We start from the raw sequence: 14,903 nt of genomic DNA, 5'->3' as shown, positions 1-14,903 counted from the left end.
TATATAAACATGGAAATAACTACACCGCTATTTGTATAAACATGGAAATATCTCCAATGCTATCTCTATAAACATCGAAATATCTACACCGCCATCTTTATAAACATGGAAATATTTACAAAGTTATCTGTATAAACATGGAAATATCTACACCGCCGTCTGTATAAACATGGAAATATCTACACAGCCATGTGTACATACATGGAAATATCTACACCGCTCTCTATATAAACATGGAAATAACTACACTGCTATCTGTATATACATGGAAATATCTACACCGCCATCTACATATCCATAGAAATATCTGCGCCAACATCTGTATAAACATGGAAATATCTACACGGTCATCTGAGTATAGATGGAAGTGTCAACACCGCCATCTGTACAAACATGGAAATATCTGCACCGCAATCTGTATAAACATGGAAATATCTACACCGCGGTCTGTATAAACATGGAAATATCTACACCGCTACTGTATAAACATGGAAATATATACACCGCTATCTCTATAAACATGGAAATATCTACACCGTGATCTGTATAAACATGGAAATATTTACACCGATATCTGTATAAACATGGAAATTTCTACACCGTTATCTGTATAAAGATGGAAATATCTACACCGCTATCTCTATAAATATGGAAATATCTACACCACCATCTCTATAAACATGAAAATATCTGCACTGCCATCTCCATAAAGATGGAAGTATCTACTCCGCCATGTGTATAAACACGGTAATATCTACACCACCATCTGTGTAAACATGGAAATATCTACACCGCTATCTGTATAAACATGGAAATAACTACACCGCCATCTGCATGTCCATGGAAATATCTGTGTTGCCATCTGTATCAACATGGAAATATCTACAAGGCCATCTGTGTATAGCTGGAAATATCAACACCGCCATCTGTACAAACATGGAAATATCTACACTGCTATCTGTATAAACATAGAAATACCTACACTGCAGTCTGTATAAACATGGAAATATCCACACCGGTATCTTTATAAACATGGAAATATCTTCACCACGATTTGGATAAACATGGAAGTATTTACACCGCTATCTGTATAAACCTGGAAATGTCTACACTGCTATCTCCATACATATGGAAATATTTACACTGCCATCTGTATAAACATGGAAATAACTACACAGTCATGTGAAGGAACATGTAAATATCTACACCACCGTTTGTATAAAGATGGAAATATCTACAACGTTATCTGTATTAACATGGAAATATGTACACAGTGATCTGTATAAACATGGAAATATGTACAGCACTCTCTGAATAAAGATGGAAATATCTACACCGCTATCTGTAAAAACATGGAAATATCTCCACCAGTATCTGTATAAATATGGAAATATTTACACCGCTATCTCAATAAACATGGAAATATCTACACCACTATCTCTATAAACATGGAAATATCTACACCGCTATCTGTATTAACATGGAAATATCTTCACAGTCATCTGTATAAACCTGGAAATATCTACACTGTCATCTATATAAACATGGAAATATCTACAGAGAACTCTGTATAACATGGAAATATCGGCACAGCCATCTGTATAAACATGGAAATATCTACACCGCTATCTGTATAAACATGGAAATATCTACACCGCTATGTGTATTAACGTGGAAATATCTCCATTCCTATCTGTATAAACATGGACATATCTCCACCCCAATCTGTATAAACATGAAAATATCTACAGCGCTATCTCTATAAACATGGAAATATCTACAGTGCCATCTGTACAAACATGGAAATAACTACACAGTCATCTGTAGAAATATGGAAATATCTACACCGCAATCTCTATAAACATGGAAATAACTACACCGCTATCTCTATAAACATGTAAATATCTACACCGCTATCTCCATCAACATGGAAATATATACACTGCCATCTCTTTAAACATGGAGATATCTACAATGCCATCAATAGAAACAAGAAAATATCTACATTGCCATCTATATAAACATGGAAATACCTACACCGCCATCTCTATAAACATGGAAATATCTACACTGCCATTTGTAAAAAGATGGAAATATCTACACCGCCATCTGTATAAATGTGGAAATATCTACACCGCTATGTGTATAAACATGGAAATATCTACACCGCAATCTGTATAAACATGGAAATATCTACACCGCTATCTGTATAAATATGAAATATCAAAACCGTTATCTGTATAAAAATGGAAATATCTACACTGCTATCTGTATAAACATGGAAATATCTTCACTACTATCTCTATGAACATGGATATATCTACACCGCTATCTCAATGAACATGGAAATATCTACACAGCCCTCTGTATAAATATGGAAATATCTGCATAGGCATCTGTATAAACATGGAAATATCTGCACCGCTATCTGTATAAACATGGAAATACCTACACCACTGTCTCTATAAACATGGAAATATGTACACCGCTATGTGTATAAACATGGAAATATCTCCACTGCTGTCTGTATAAACATGGTAATATCTACAACGTGATCTGTATAAACATGGAAATATCTACACCGCTATCTGTATAAACTTGGAAATATCTACACAGCTATCTCTATAAACATGGAAATACCTACACCGCCATCTGTATAAACATGGAAATACCTACAAAGTCATCTGTATAAACATGGAAATATCTACACAGCCATCTGTATAAACATGGAAATATCTACACAGCCATCTGTATATACATGGAAATATCCACACCGCTATCTGTATAAACATGGAAATAACTACACCGCTATTTGTATAAACAAACAAATATCTACACCGCCATCTGTTTAAACATGGAAATATATGTGCAGACATCTGTTTGTACATGGAAATATCTACACCGCTATCTGTATAAACATGCTAATAACTACACCGCTATCTGTATAAATGTGGAAATATTTGCACCGCTATCCCTATAAACATGGTAATTTCAACACCGCGATCTGTATAAACATGGAAATATCTACACCCTGATCTGTATAAACATGGAAATATCTACACCGCGGTCTGTATTAACATGGAAATATCTACACCGTGATCTGTATAAACATGGAAATATCTACAACGCCATCTCTATAAACATGGAACTATCTACACCCCATCTGTATAAACATGGAAATATCCACACAGCTATCTCTATAAACATGGAAAAATCAACACCGCTATCTCTATGAACATGGAAATATCTACACCGCCATCTCTATAAACATGGAAATATCTACACCGCGATCAGTATAAACATGGAAATATCTACACCGCTACCTGTATAAACATGGAAATATCTCCACTGCTATCTGTATCAACATCGAAATACCTACACCGCCATCTGTATAAACATGGAAATACTTACAAAGTTATCTGTATAAACATGGAAATATCTACACCGCCATCTGTATAGACATTGAAATATCTACACAGCCATGTGTATATACATGGAAATATCTACACTGCTATCTATATAAATATGGAAATAACTACACCGCTATTTGTATAAACATGGAAATATCTCCACTGCTATCTCTATAAACATCGAAATATCTACACCGCCATCTGTATAAACATGGAAATATCTACACAGCCATGTGTGCATACATGGAAATATCTACACCACTCTCTATATAAACATGGAAATAACTACACTGCTATCTGTATATACATGGAAATATCTACACCGCCATCTACATATCCATAGAAATATCTGCGCCGCCATCTGTATAAACATGGAAATATCTACACGGTCATCTGTGTATAGATGGAAATATCTACACCCCCATCTGTATAAACATGAAAATAACTACACCGCCATCTGTATAAACATGGAAATATCTACACCGCCATCTGTATAAACATGGAAATTTCCACTCTGCCATCTCTGGAAAGATGGAAGTATCTACACCACGATCTGTATAAACATGGAAATTTCTACACCACTACCTGCGTAAACATGGAAATATCTACACCGCTAACTGTATAAAAATGGAAATATCTACACCAATATCTTTATAAACATGCAAATATCTACACTGCCATCTGTATAAATATGGAAATATCTACACCGCGAGCTGTATAAAGATGGAAATATCTACACCGCTATCTGTATAAACATGGAAATACCAACACCGCTATCAGTATAAACATGGAAATATCTACATCACTATCACTATAAACATGGAAATAACTTCACCGCCATCTCTATAAACATGGAAATATCTACACTGCTATCTGTATAAACATGGAAATACCTACACCGCTATCTGTATAAATATGTAAATATCTACAATTCTATCTCTGTAAACATGGAAGTATCTACACCGCTATCTGTATAAACATGGAAATATCTACATCGCTACCTCAATAAACCTGAAAATATCTACACTGACATCTGTATAAACATGGAAATACCTACACAGTCATCTGTATAAACAAGGAAATATCTACACCACTATCTCTATAAACATGGAAATATCTAAACTGCCATCTGTATAAACATGGAAATATCTACAATGTCATCTGTATTCACATGGAAATAGCAACACAGCCATCTATATTCACATGGAAATATCTACACAGCCATCTGTATAAACATGGAAATATCTACACCGCTATCTCTTTAAACATGGAAATATCTACACCGTCATCTGTATAAACATGGAAATATCTACACCGTCATCTGTACAAAGATGGAAATATCTACACCGTAAACTGTGCAAAGATGGAAATATCTACACCACTATCACTACAAACATGGAAATATCTACACCGCCATCTGTATAAACATGGAAATACCTACACCGCTATCTGTATAAATATGAAAATATCTACACCCTATGTCTATAAACATGGAAATAGCTACACCGCTGTCTGTATAAACATGGAAACATCAACACCGCCATCTCTATAAACATGGAAATATCTACACTGCCGTCTGTATAAACATGGAAATAGCCACACCGCTATCTATGTAAATATGGAAATATCTACACCGCCATCTAAATAAACATGGAAATATCTACACGGCTATCTGTATAAATATGGAAATATCTACACCGCTATCTCTATAAACATGGAAATATCTACACAGCTATCTGTATAAACATGGATATATCTACACCGCTATCTCTATAAACATGGAAATATGTACACCGCCATCTTTATAAACATGGAAATATGTACAAAGTCATCTGTACAAACATGGAAATAACTACACCGCTATCTGTATAAACATGGAAATATCTACTCTGCTATCCGTATAAAGATGGAAATATCTACACGGCTATCTGTGTAAATATGGTAATATCCACACCGCTATCCATATAAACACGGAAATTTCTACACCGCTATCTGTATAAACATGGAAATATCTACATGGCTATCTCTATAAACATGGAAATATCTACCCCGCTATCTGCATAAACACGGAAATATCTACACCGCTATCTGCATAGACATGGAAATATCTACATCGTTATCTGTACAAACATGGAAATATCTCCATCGCTATCTCCATGAACATGGAAATATCTCAACCGCTATCTCTATAAACTTGGAAATATCTTCACCGCTATCTTTATAACCATGGAAATATCTACTCCACTATCTGTATAAACATGGATATATCTACACTGCCATCTGTATAAACATGGTAATAGCCACACCGCTATCTGTATAAACATGGAAATATCTACACCACCATCTGAATAAACATACAAATATCTAAACCGCTATCTCTATAAATATGGAAATATTTACACCGCTATCACTGTAAACATGGAAATATCTACACCGCTACCTGTATAAACATGGACATATGTACACCGCTATCTCTATAAACATGGAAATATCTACAGGGCTACCTGCATAAACTTGGAAATATCTACACCACCATCTCTAGAAACATGGAAATATCTCCACCGCTATCAGTATAAACATGGAAATATCTCCACCATTCTCTGTATAAACATGGAAATATCTACAACGCTGTCTGTATAAACATGGAAATATCTACACTGCTATCTGTATAAACATGGAAATATCTACACCGCTATGTTTATAAACATGTAAATATCTACACTGCAATTTGTATAAACATGGAAATACCTACAACACTATCTGTGTAAACATGGAAATGCCTACCACGCTGTCTGTGTAAACATGGAAATATGTACACGGCAATCTCTGTGAAGATGGAAATATCTACAGCAAAATCTGTGTAAATATGGAAATATCTACACCTCTATCTCTGTAAACATGGAAATATCTACACCACTCTCTGTATAAGCATGGAAATATCGACACCGCTATCTGAATAAACATACAAATATCTACACCGCTATCTCTATAAATATGGAAGTATCTTCTCCTCTATCTCTGTAAACATGGAAATATCTACACCGCTACCTGTATTAATATGGAAATATCTACACCACTATCTCTATAAACATGGAAATATCTACACCGCTATCTGCATATACTTGAAAACATCTACACCACCATCTCTATAAACTTTGAAATATCTCCACCGCTATCTGTATAAACATGGAAATATCTCCAGTGCTCTCTGTATAAACATGGAAATACCTACACCGCTATCTGTATAAACATGGAAATATCTACACCGCTATCTGTATAAACATGCAAATATCTACAGCGCTATCTGTATAAACATGGAAATATCTCCACCGCTATCTGTATAAACATGGAAATATCTACACTGCTATCTTTATAAACATGGAAATATCTACAACTCAATCTCTATAAACATGGAAATACCTACAACACTATCTGTGTAAACAAGGAAATATCTACACAGCTGTCTGTGTAAACATGGAAATATGTACACCGGAATCTGTGTGAGGATGGAAATATCTACACCGCAATCTGTGCAAATATGGAAATATCTACAGCTCTATCTCTGTAAACATGGAAATATCTACACCACGATCTGCATAAACATGGAAATATCTACACCGCGATCTGTATAAACATGTAAATATCTACTCCGTTATCTGTATAAATATGGAAATATCTACACCGCGATCTCTATAAACATGGAAATGTCTACACCGCCTTCTGTATAAACATGAAAATATCTACACTGCCATCTGTATAAACATGGAAATAACTACACCGCTATCTCTATAAACATGGAAATATCTACACTGCCATCTGTATATACATGGAAATAGCAACACAGTCATCTGTATAAACATGGAAACATCTACACCACTATCTGTATAAACGTGGAAATATGTACACTGCCATCTGTATAAACATGGAAATATTTACAAAGCCATCTCTATAAACATGGAAATATCTACACAGCCATCTCTATAAACATGGAAATATCTACAACGCTACCTCTATAAACATGGAAATAGCCACACCGCTATCTGCATAAACATGGAAATATCTACACTGCCATCTGTATACACATGGAAATATCTACACAGTCATCTGTATAAAGATGGAAATATCTACACTGTTATCTGTATAAACATGGAAATATCTACACCGCTATCAGTATAAAGGTGGAAATATCTACACCACAATCTGTGGAAATATGGAAATATCTACACATCTATCTCTGTAAATATGGAAATATCTACTCCGTTATCTATATAAACATGGAAATATCTACACCACTGTCTGTATAAACATGGAAATATCTTCACCACGATCTGTATAAACATGGATATATCTACACCGCTATCTGTATAAACATGGAAACATCTACACCGCTATCTGTATAAACATGGAAATATCTACACCGCTGTCTGTATAAATATGGAAATATCTACACCGCTATCTCTATAAACATGGAAATGTCTACACCGCTATCTGTATAAACATGGAAATATCTACATGGCTATTTCTATAAATATGGAAATATATACACTTCCATCTGTATAAACATGGAAATACCTTCACAGTCATCTGTAAACATAGAAATATCCACACCACTATCTGTATAAACACGGAAATATCTACACTGCCATCTGTATAACCATGGAAATATCTACATAGCCATCTCTATAAACATGGAAATATCTACATCACTAACTGAATAAACATGGAAATATCTAAACCGCTATCTGTATAAACATGGAAATATCTACACCGCCATATGTAAAAATATGGAAATATCTACACAGTCATCTGTAGAAACATGGAAATATCTACACCGCCATCTGTATACACATGGAAATATCTCCAACGCTATCTGTATAAACATGGAAATATCTACACCGCTATCTGTATAAATATGGAAATATTTACACCGCTATTTGTATAGACATGGAAATACCTGCACCGCTATCTGTATAAACACGGAAGTATCTACACTGCTATCTTTATACACTTGGAAATATCTACACCGCTATCTGTGTAAACATGGAAATATCTACACTGCCATCTGTATAAACATGGAAATAGCCACACCGCTATGTGTATAAATATGGAAATATCTACACCGCCATCTGAATAAACATGGAAATATCTATATGGCTATCTGTATAAAGATGGAAATATCTACACCACTACCTCTATAAACATGGAAATATCTACACAGCTATCTGTATAAAAATGGATATATCTACACCTCTATCTCTATAAACATGGAAATATCTACACCGCCATCTGTGTAAACATGGAAATATATACACAGTCATCTGTATAAACATGGAAATAACTACACCGCTATCTGTATAAACATGGAAATACCTACACCGCTACCCATATAAACATGGAAATATCTACACCGCTATCTGTATAAATATGGAAATATCCACACCGCTATCCCTATAAACATGGAAATGTCTACACCGCTATCTGTATAAACATGGAAATATCTACATGGCTATCTCTATAAACATGGAAATATCAACACCGCTATCTGCATAAACACGGAAATATCTACACCGCTATCTGCATAGACATGGAAATATCTACATCGTTGTCTGTACAAACATGGATATATCTCCATCGCTATCTCTATGAACATGAAAATATCTCCACCGCTATCTCTATAAACTTGGAAATATCTTCACCGCTATCTTCATAACCATGGAAATATATACTCCACTCTCTGTATAAACATGGATATGTCTACACTGCCATCTGTATAAACATGGTAATAGTCACACCACTATCTGTATAAACATGGAAATATCTACAACTCTGTCTGTGTAAACATGGAAATATCTACACCGCTATCTCTGTAAACATGGAAATATCTACACCGCTACCTGTATAAACATGGACATAACTACACCGCTATCTCTATAAACATGGAAATATCTACACCGCTACCTACATAAACTTGGAAATATCTACACCACCATCTCTAGAAACATGGAAATATCTCCACCGCTATCTGTATAAACATGGAAATATCTCCACCACTCTCTGTATAAACATGGAAATATCTACAACGCTGTCTGTATAAACATGGAAATATCTACACAGCTATCTGTATAAACATGGAAATATCTACACCGCTATCTGTGTAAACATGGAAATATGTACACAGCTGTCTGTTTAAACATGGAAATATGTAAACCGCAATCTGTATAAACATCGATATATCTACACAGCTATCTGTATAAACATGGAAATATCTACACCACTATCTGTGTAGACATGGAAATATCTACTCCGCTATTTCTATAAATATGAAAATATCTACATGGCCGTCTCCATAAACATGGAACTATCTACACCGACATCTGTATAAACATGGAAATACCTACACCACTATCTGAATAAACATGGAAATATCTACACCAATGTCATTATAAACATGGAAATACCTACACCACCATCTCTATACACATGGAAATATTTACCCCGCTATCTCTATAAACATAGAAATATCAACACCGCCATCTCTGTAAACATGGAAATATCTATACCGCCTTCTGAATGATCATGGAAATATCTCCACCGCCATCTGTATAAACATGGAAATATCTAAACTGCCATCAGAGGAAAATGGAAATATCAACACCACGATCTGTATAAACATGGAAATATGAACACCGCTACCTGTATAAACATGGAAATATCTACATGGCTCTCTGTATAAACATAGAAACATCTACAACACGATCTCTATAAATAAGGAAATATCTCCACCGCTATCTGTATAAACATGGAAATCTCTACACCGCCATCTCTATAAACATGGAAATGTCTACTCAGTCATCTGTATAAAAATGGAAATATCTACACCGTTATTTGTGTACACATGGAAATATCTACACCGCTATCTGTAAAAAGGTGGAAATACCTACACTGCAATCTGTGGAAATATGGAAATATCTACACATCTATCTCAGTAAATATGGAAATATCTACTCCGCTATCTACATAAACATGGAAATATCTACACCGCTGTCTGTATAAACATGGAAATATCTACACCACGATATGTATAAAAATGGATATATCCACACTGCTATCTGTATAAACCAGGAAACAACTACACCGCTAACTGTATAAACATGGAAATATCTACACCGCTATCTGTATTAATATGGAAATATCTACACCGCTATCTCTATAAACATGGAAATGTCTACACCGCTATCTGTATAAACATGGAAATATCTGCATGGCTATTTCTATAAATATGGAAATATCTACAACGCGATCTGTAAAAATATGGAAATATCTACACAGTCATCTGTAGAAACATGGAAATATCTACACCGCCATCTGTATACACATGGAAATATCTCCACCGCTATCTGTATTGACATGGAAATATCTACACCGCTATCTGTATAAACATGGAAATATCTACACCGCTATTTGTATAGACAAGGAAATATCTACACCGCTATCTGTATAAACATGGAATTATCTTCACTGCCATCTGTATAAACATGGAAATAGCCACCATGCTATCTGTATAAATATGGAAATATTTACACCGCCATCTGAATAAACATGGAAATATCTACACGGCTATGTGTATAAATATGGAAATATCTACACTGCCACCTCTATAAACATGGAAATATCTACACAGCTATCGGTATAAACATGTATATATCTAAACCGCTATCTTTATAAACATGGAAATATCTACACCGCCATCTGTATAAACATGGAAATATGTACAAAGTCATCTGTACAAACATGGAAATAACTACACCGCTATCTGTATAAACATGGAAATACCTACACCGCTACCCGTGTAAACATGGAAATATCTACACCGCTATCTGTATAAATATGGAAATATCCACACTGCTATCCCTATAAACATGGAAATGTCTACACCACTATCTGTATAAACATGGAAATATCTACATGGTTATCTCTATAAACATGGAAATATCTACACCGCTATCTGCATAGACTTGGTAATATCTACATCGTTATGTGTACAAACATGGAAATATCTCCACCGCTATCTCTATTAACTTGGAAATATCTTCACCGCTATCTTTATAAACATGGAAATATCTTCTCCACTATCTGTATAAACATGGGTATATCTACACTGCCATCTGTATAAACATGGTAATAGCCACACCGCTATCTGTATAAACCTGAAAATATCTACACCACCATCTGAATAAACATACAAATATCTAAACCGCTATCTGTATAAATATGGAAATATCTACACCGATATCTCTGTAAACATGGAAATTTCTACACCGCTACCGGTATAAACATGGACATATCTACACAGCTATCTCTATAAACATGGAAATATCTACACCGATACCTGCATATACTTGGAAATATCTACACCACCATCTCTAGAAACATGGAAATATCTCCACCGCTATCTGTATAAACATGGAAATATCTCCTCCACTCTGTATAAACATGGAAATATCTATAGCGCTATCTGTATAAACATGGAAATATCTACACCGCTATCTGTATAAACATGGAAATATGTACACCGCAATCTGTATAAACATGGAAATATCTACACCGCTGTTTGTATAAACATGGTAATATCTACACCACCATCTGTATAAACATGGAAATAGCTACACCGCCATCTGTATAAACATGGAAATATCTACAATGACATCTGTAGAAAGATGGAAATATCTACACCGCAATCTGTGTAAACATGGAAATATCTACACCGATATCTGTAAAAACATGGAAATATCTACACCGCTATCTGTATAAACATGGAAATATCTACACCGCTATCTGTATAAACATGGAAATATCTACACTGCCATCTGTATAAACATGGAAATACCTATAAAGTCATCTGTGTAAACATGGAAATATCTACACCACCATCTGCATAAAGATGGAAATATCTGAAATGCCATCTGTATACACATGGAAATACCTACACGGCAATCTGTGTACAGATGGAAACATCAACACCGCCATCTGTACAAACATGGAAATATCTACACTGCTATCTCTATAAACATGGAAATATCTAAACTGCGGTCTGTATAAACATGCAAATATCTATACCGGTATCTGTATAAACATGGAAATATCTACACCACGATCTGTATAAACATGGAAATATATACACCGCTATCTGTATAAACATGGAAATATCTGCACCGCTATCTCTATAAACATGGAAATATTTACAAAGACATCTGTATAAACATGGAAATAGCTACACATTCATGTGTAGCAACATGGAAATATCTAAACTGCCATCTGAATAAACATAGAAATATGTACACAGCTCTCTGAATAAATATGGAAATATCTGCATAGGCATCTGTGTAAACATGGAAATATCTGCAACGCTATCTGTATAAACATGGAAATACCTACACCACTGTCTCCATAAACATGGAAATATGTACACCGCTATGTGTATAAACATGGAAATATCTTCACTGCTGTCTGTATAAACATGGAAATATCTCCACCGTTATCTATTTAAACATGGAAATATCTACAGGGCCATGTCTATAAACATTGAAATATCTACACTGCCATTTGTAAAAACATGGAAATATCTACACAGTCATCTGAATAAACATGGAAATATCTACACCACCATCTGTATAAACATGGAAATACCTACAATACCAACTGTAAACACATGGAAATATCTACACAGACATCTGTATAAATATGGAAATATCTACACGGCCATCTGTATAAACATGGAAATATCTACACTGCCATCTGTATATACATAGAAATTTCTACACCGCTATCTGTATAAACATGGAAATAACTACACTGCTATTTGTATAAATAAGGAAAAATCGACACCGTGATCTGTATAAATATGGAAATATCTACACCGCCATCTTTGTAAGCATGGAAATATCTACACCCCTATCTGTATAAACATGGAAATATCCACACAGCTCTCTCTATTAACATGGAAAAATGAACACCGCTATCTCTATGAACATGGAAATATCTACACCGCCATCTCTATAACATGGAAATATCTACACCACGATCAGTATAAACATGGAAATATCTACACCGCTATCTGTATAAACATGGAAATATCTCCACTGCTATCTCTATAAACCTCGAAATATCTACACTGCCATCTGTATAAACATGGAATTATCTACACCGCTATCTGTATAAACATGGAAATATCTACACCGCTATCTGTATAAATATGAAATATCTAAACCGCTATCTCTATAAAAATGGAAATATCTTCACTGCCATCTGTATAAACATGGAAATATCTACACCGCTATCTGTATAAACATGCTAATAACTACACCGCTATCTGTATAAATGTGGAAATATTTGCACCGCTATCACTACAAACATGGTAATATCAACACGACGATGTGTATAAACATGGAAATAACTACACTGCAATCTGTATAAACATGGAAATATCTACAATGCCATCTGTTTACACATGGAAATACCTACACGGCAATCTGTGTACAGATCTAAACATCAACAGCGCCATCTGTACAAACATGGAAATATCTACACTGCTATCTCTATAAACATGGAAGTATCTACACTGCAGTCTGTATAAACATGGAAATATCTACACCGCTATCTGTATAAACATGAAAATCTACACCACGATCTGTATAAACATGGAAATATATACACCGCTATCTGTATAAACATGAAATATCTGCACCGCTATCTCTATAAACATGGAAATATCTACAAAGACATGTGTATAAACATGGAAATACCTACACAGTCATGTGTAGGAACATGGAAATATCTACATTGCCATCTGTATAAACATAGAAATATCTACACAGCCCTCTGTATAAATATGGAAATATCTGCATAGGCATCTGAATAAACATGGAAATATCTGCACCGCTATCTCTATAAACATGGAAATACCTACACCGCTGTCTCTATAAACATGGAAATATGTACACCGCTATGTGTGTAAACCTGGAAATATCTCCACTGCTCTCTGTATAAACATGGAAATGTCTCCACCGTTATCTCTATAAACATGGAAATATCTACAGCGCCATCTCTATAAACATTGAAATATCTACACTGCCATCTGTAAAAACATGGAAATATCTAGACAGTCATCTGAATAAACGGAAATATCTACACCGCAATCTGTATAAACATGAAAATATCTACACCGCTATCTGTATAAATATGAAATATCTAAACCGCTCTCTCTATAAAAATGGAAATATCTACACTGCCATCTGTATAAACATGGAAATATCTACACCGCGATCGGTGTAAACATGGAAATATCTACACCGCTATCTGTATAAACATGGAAATAACTTCACATCTATCTCTATAAACATGGAAATACCTACACCGCCATCTGTATAAACATGGAAATACCTACAAAGTCATCTGTATAAACATGGAAATATCTACACAGCCATATGTATAAAT

The sequence above is a fragment of the Pan troglodytes genome, chromosome 23 (genome assembly GCF_028858775.2).
Source record: "Pan troglodytes isolate AG18354 chromosome 23, NHGRI_mPanTro3-v2.0_pri, whole genome shotgun sequence".
In the NCBI taxonomy this organism is placed as follows: Eukaryota; Metazoa; Chordata; class Mammalia; order Primates; family Hominidae; genus Pan; species Pan troglodytes.
The sequence above is the reverse complement of the archived record's forward strand: the minus strand, read 5'-3'. Positions refer to the sequence as shown.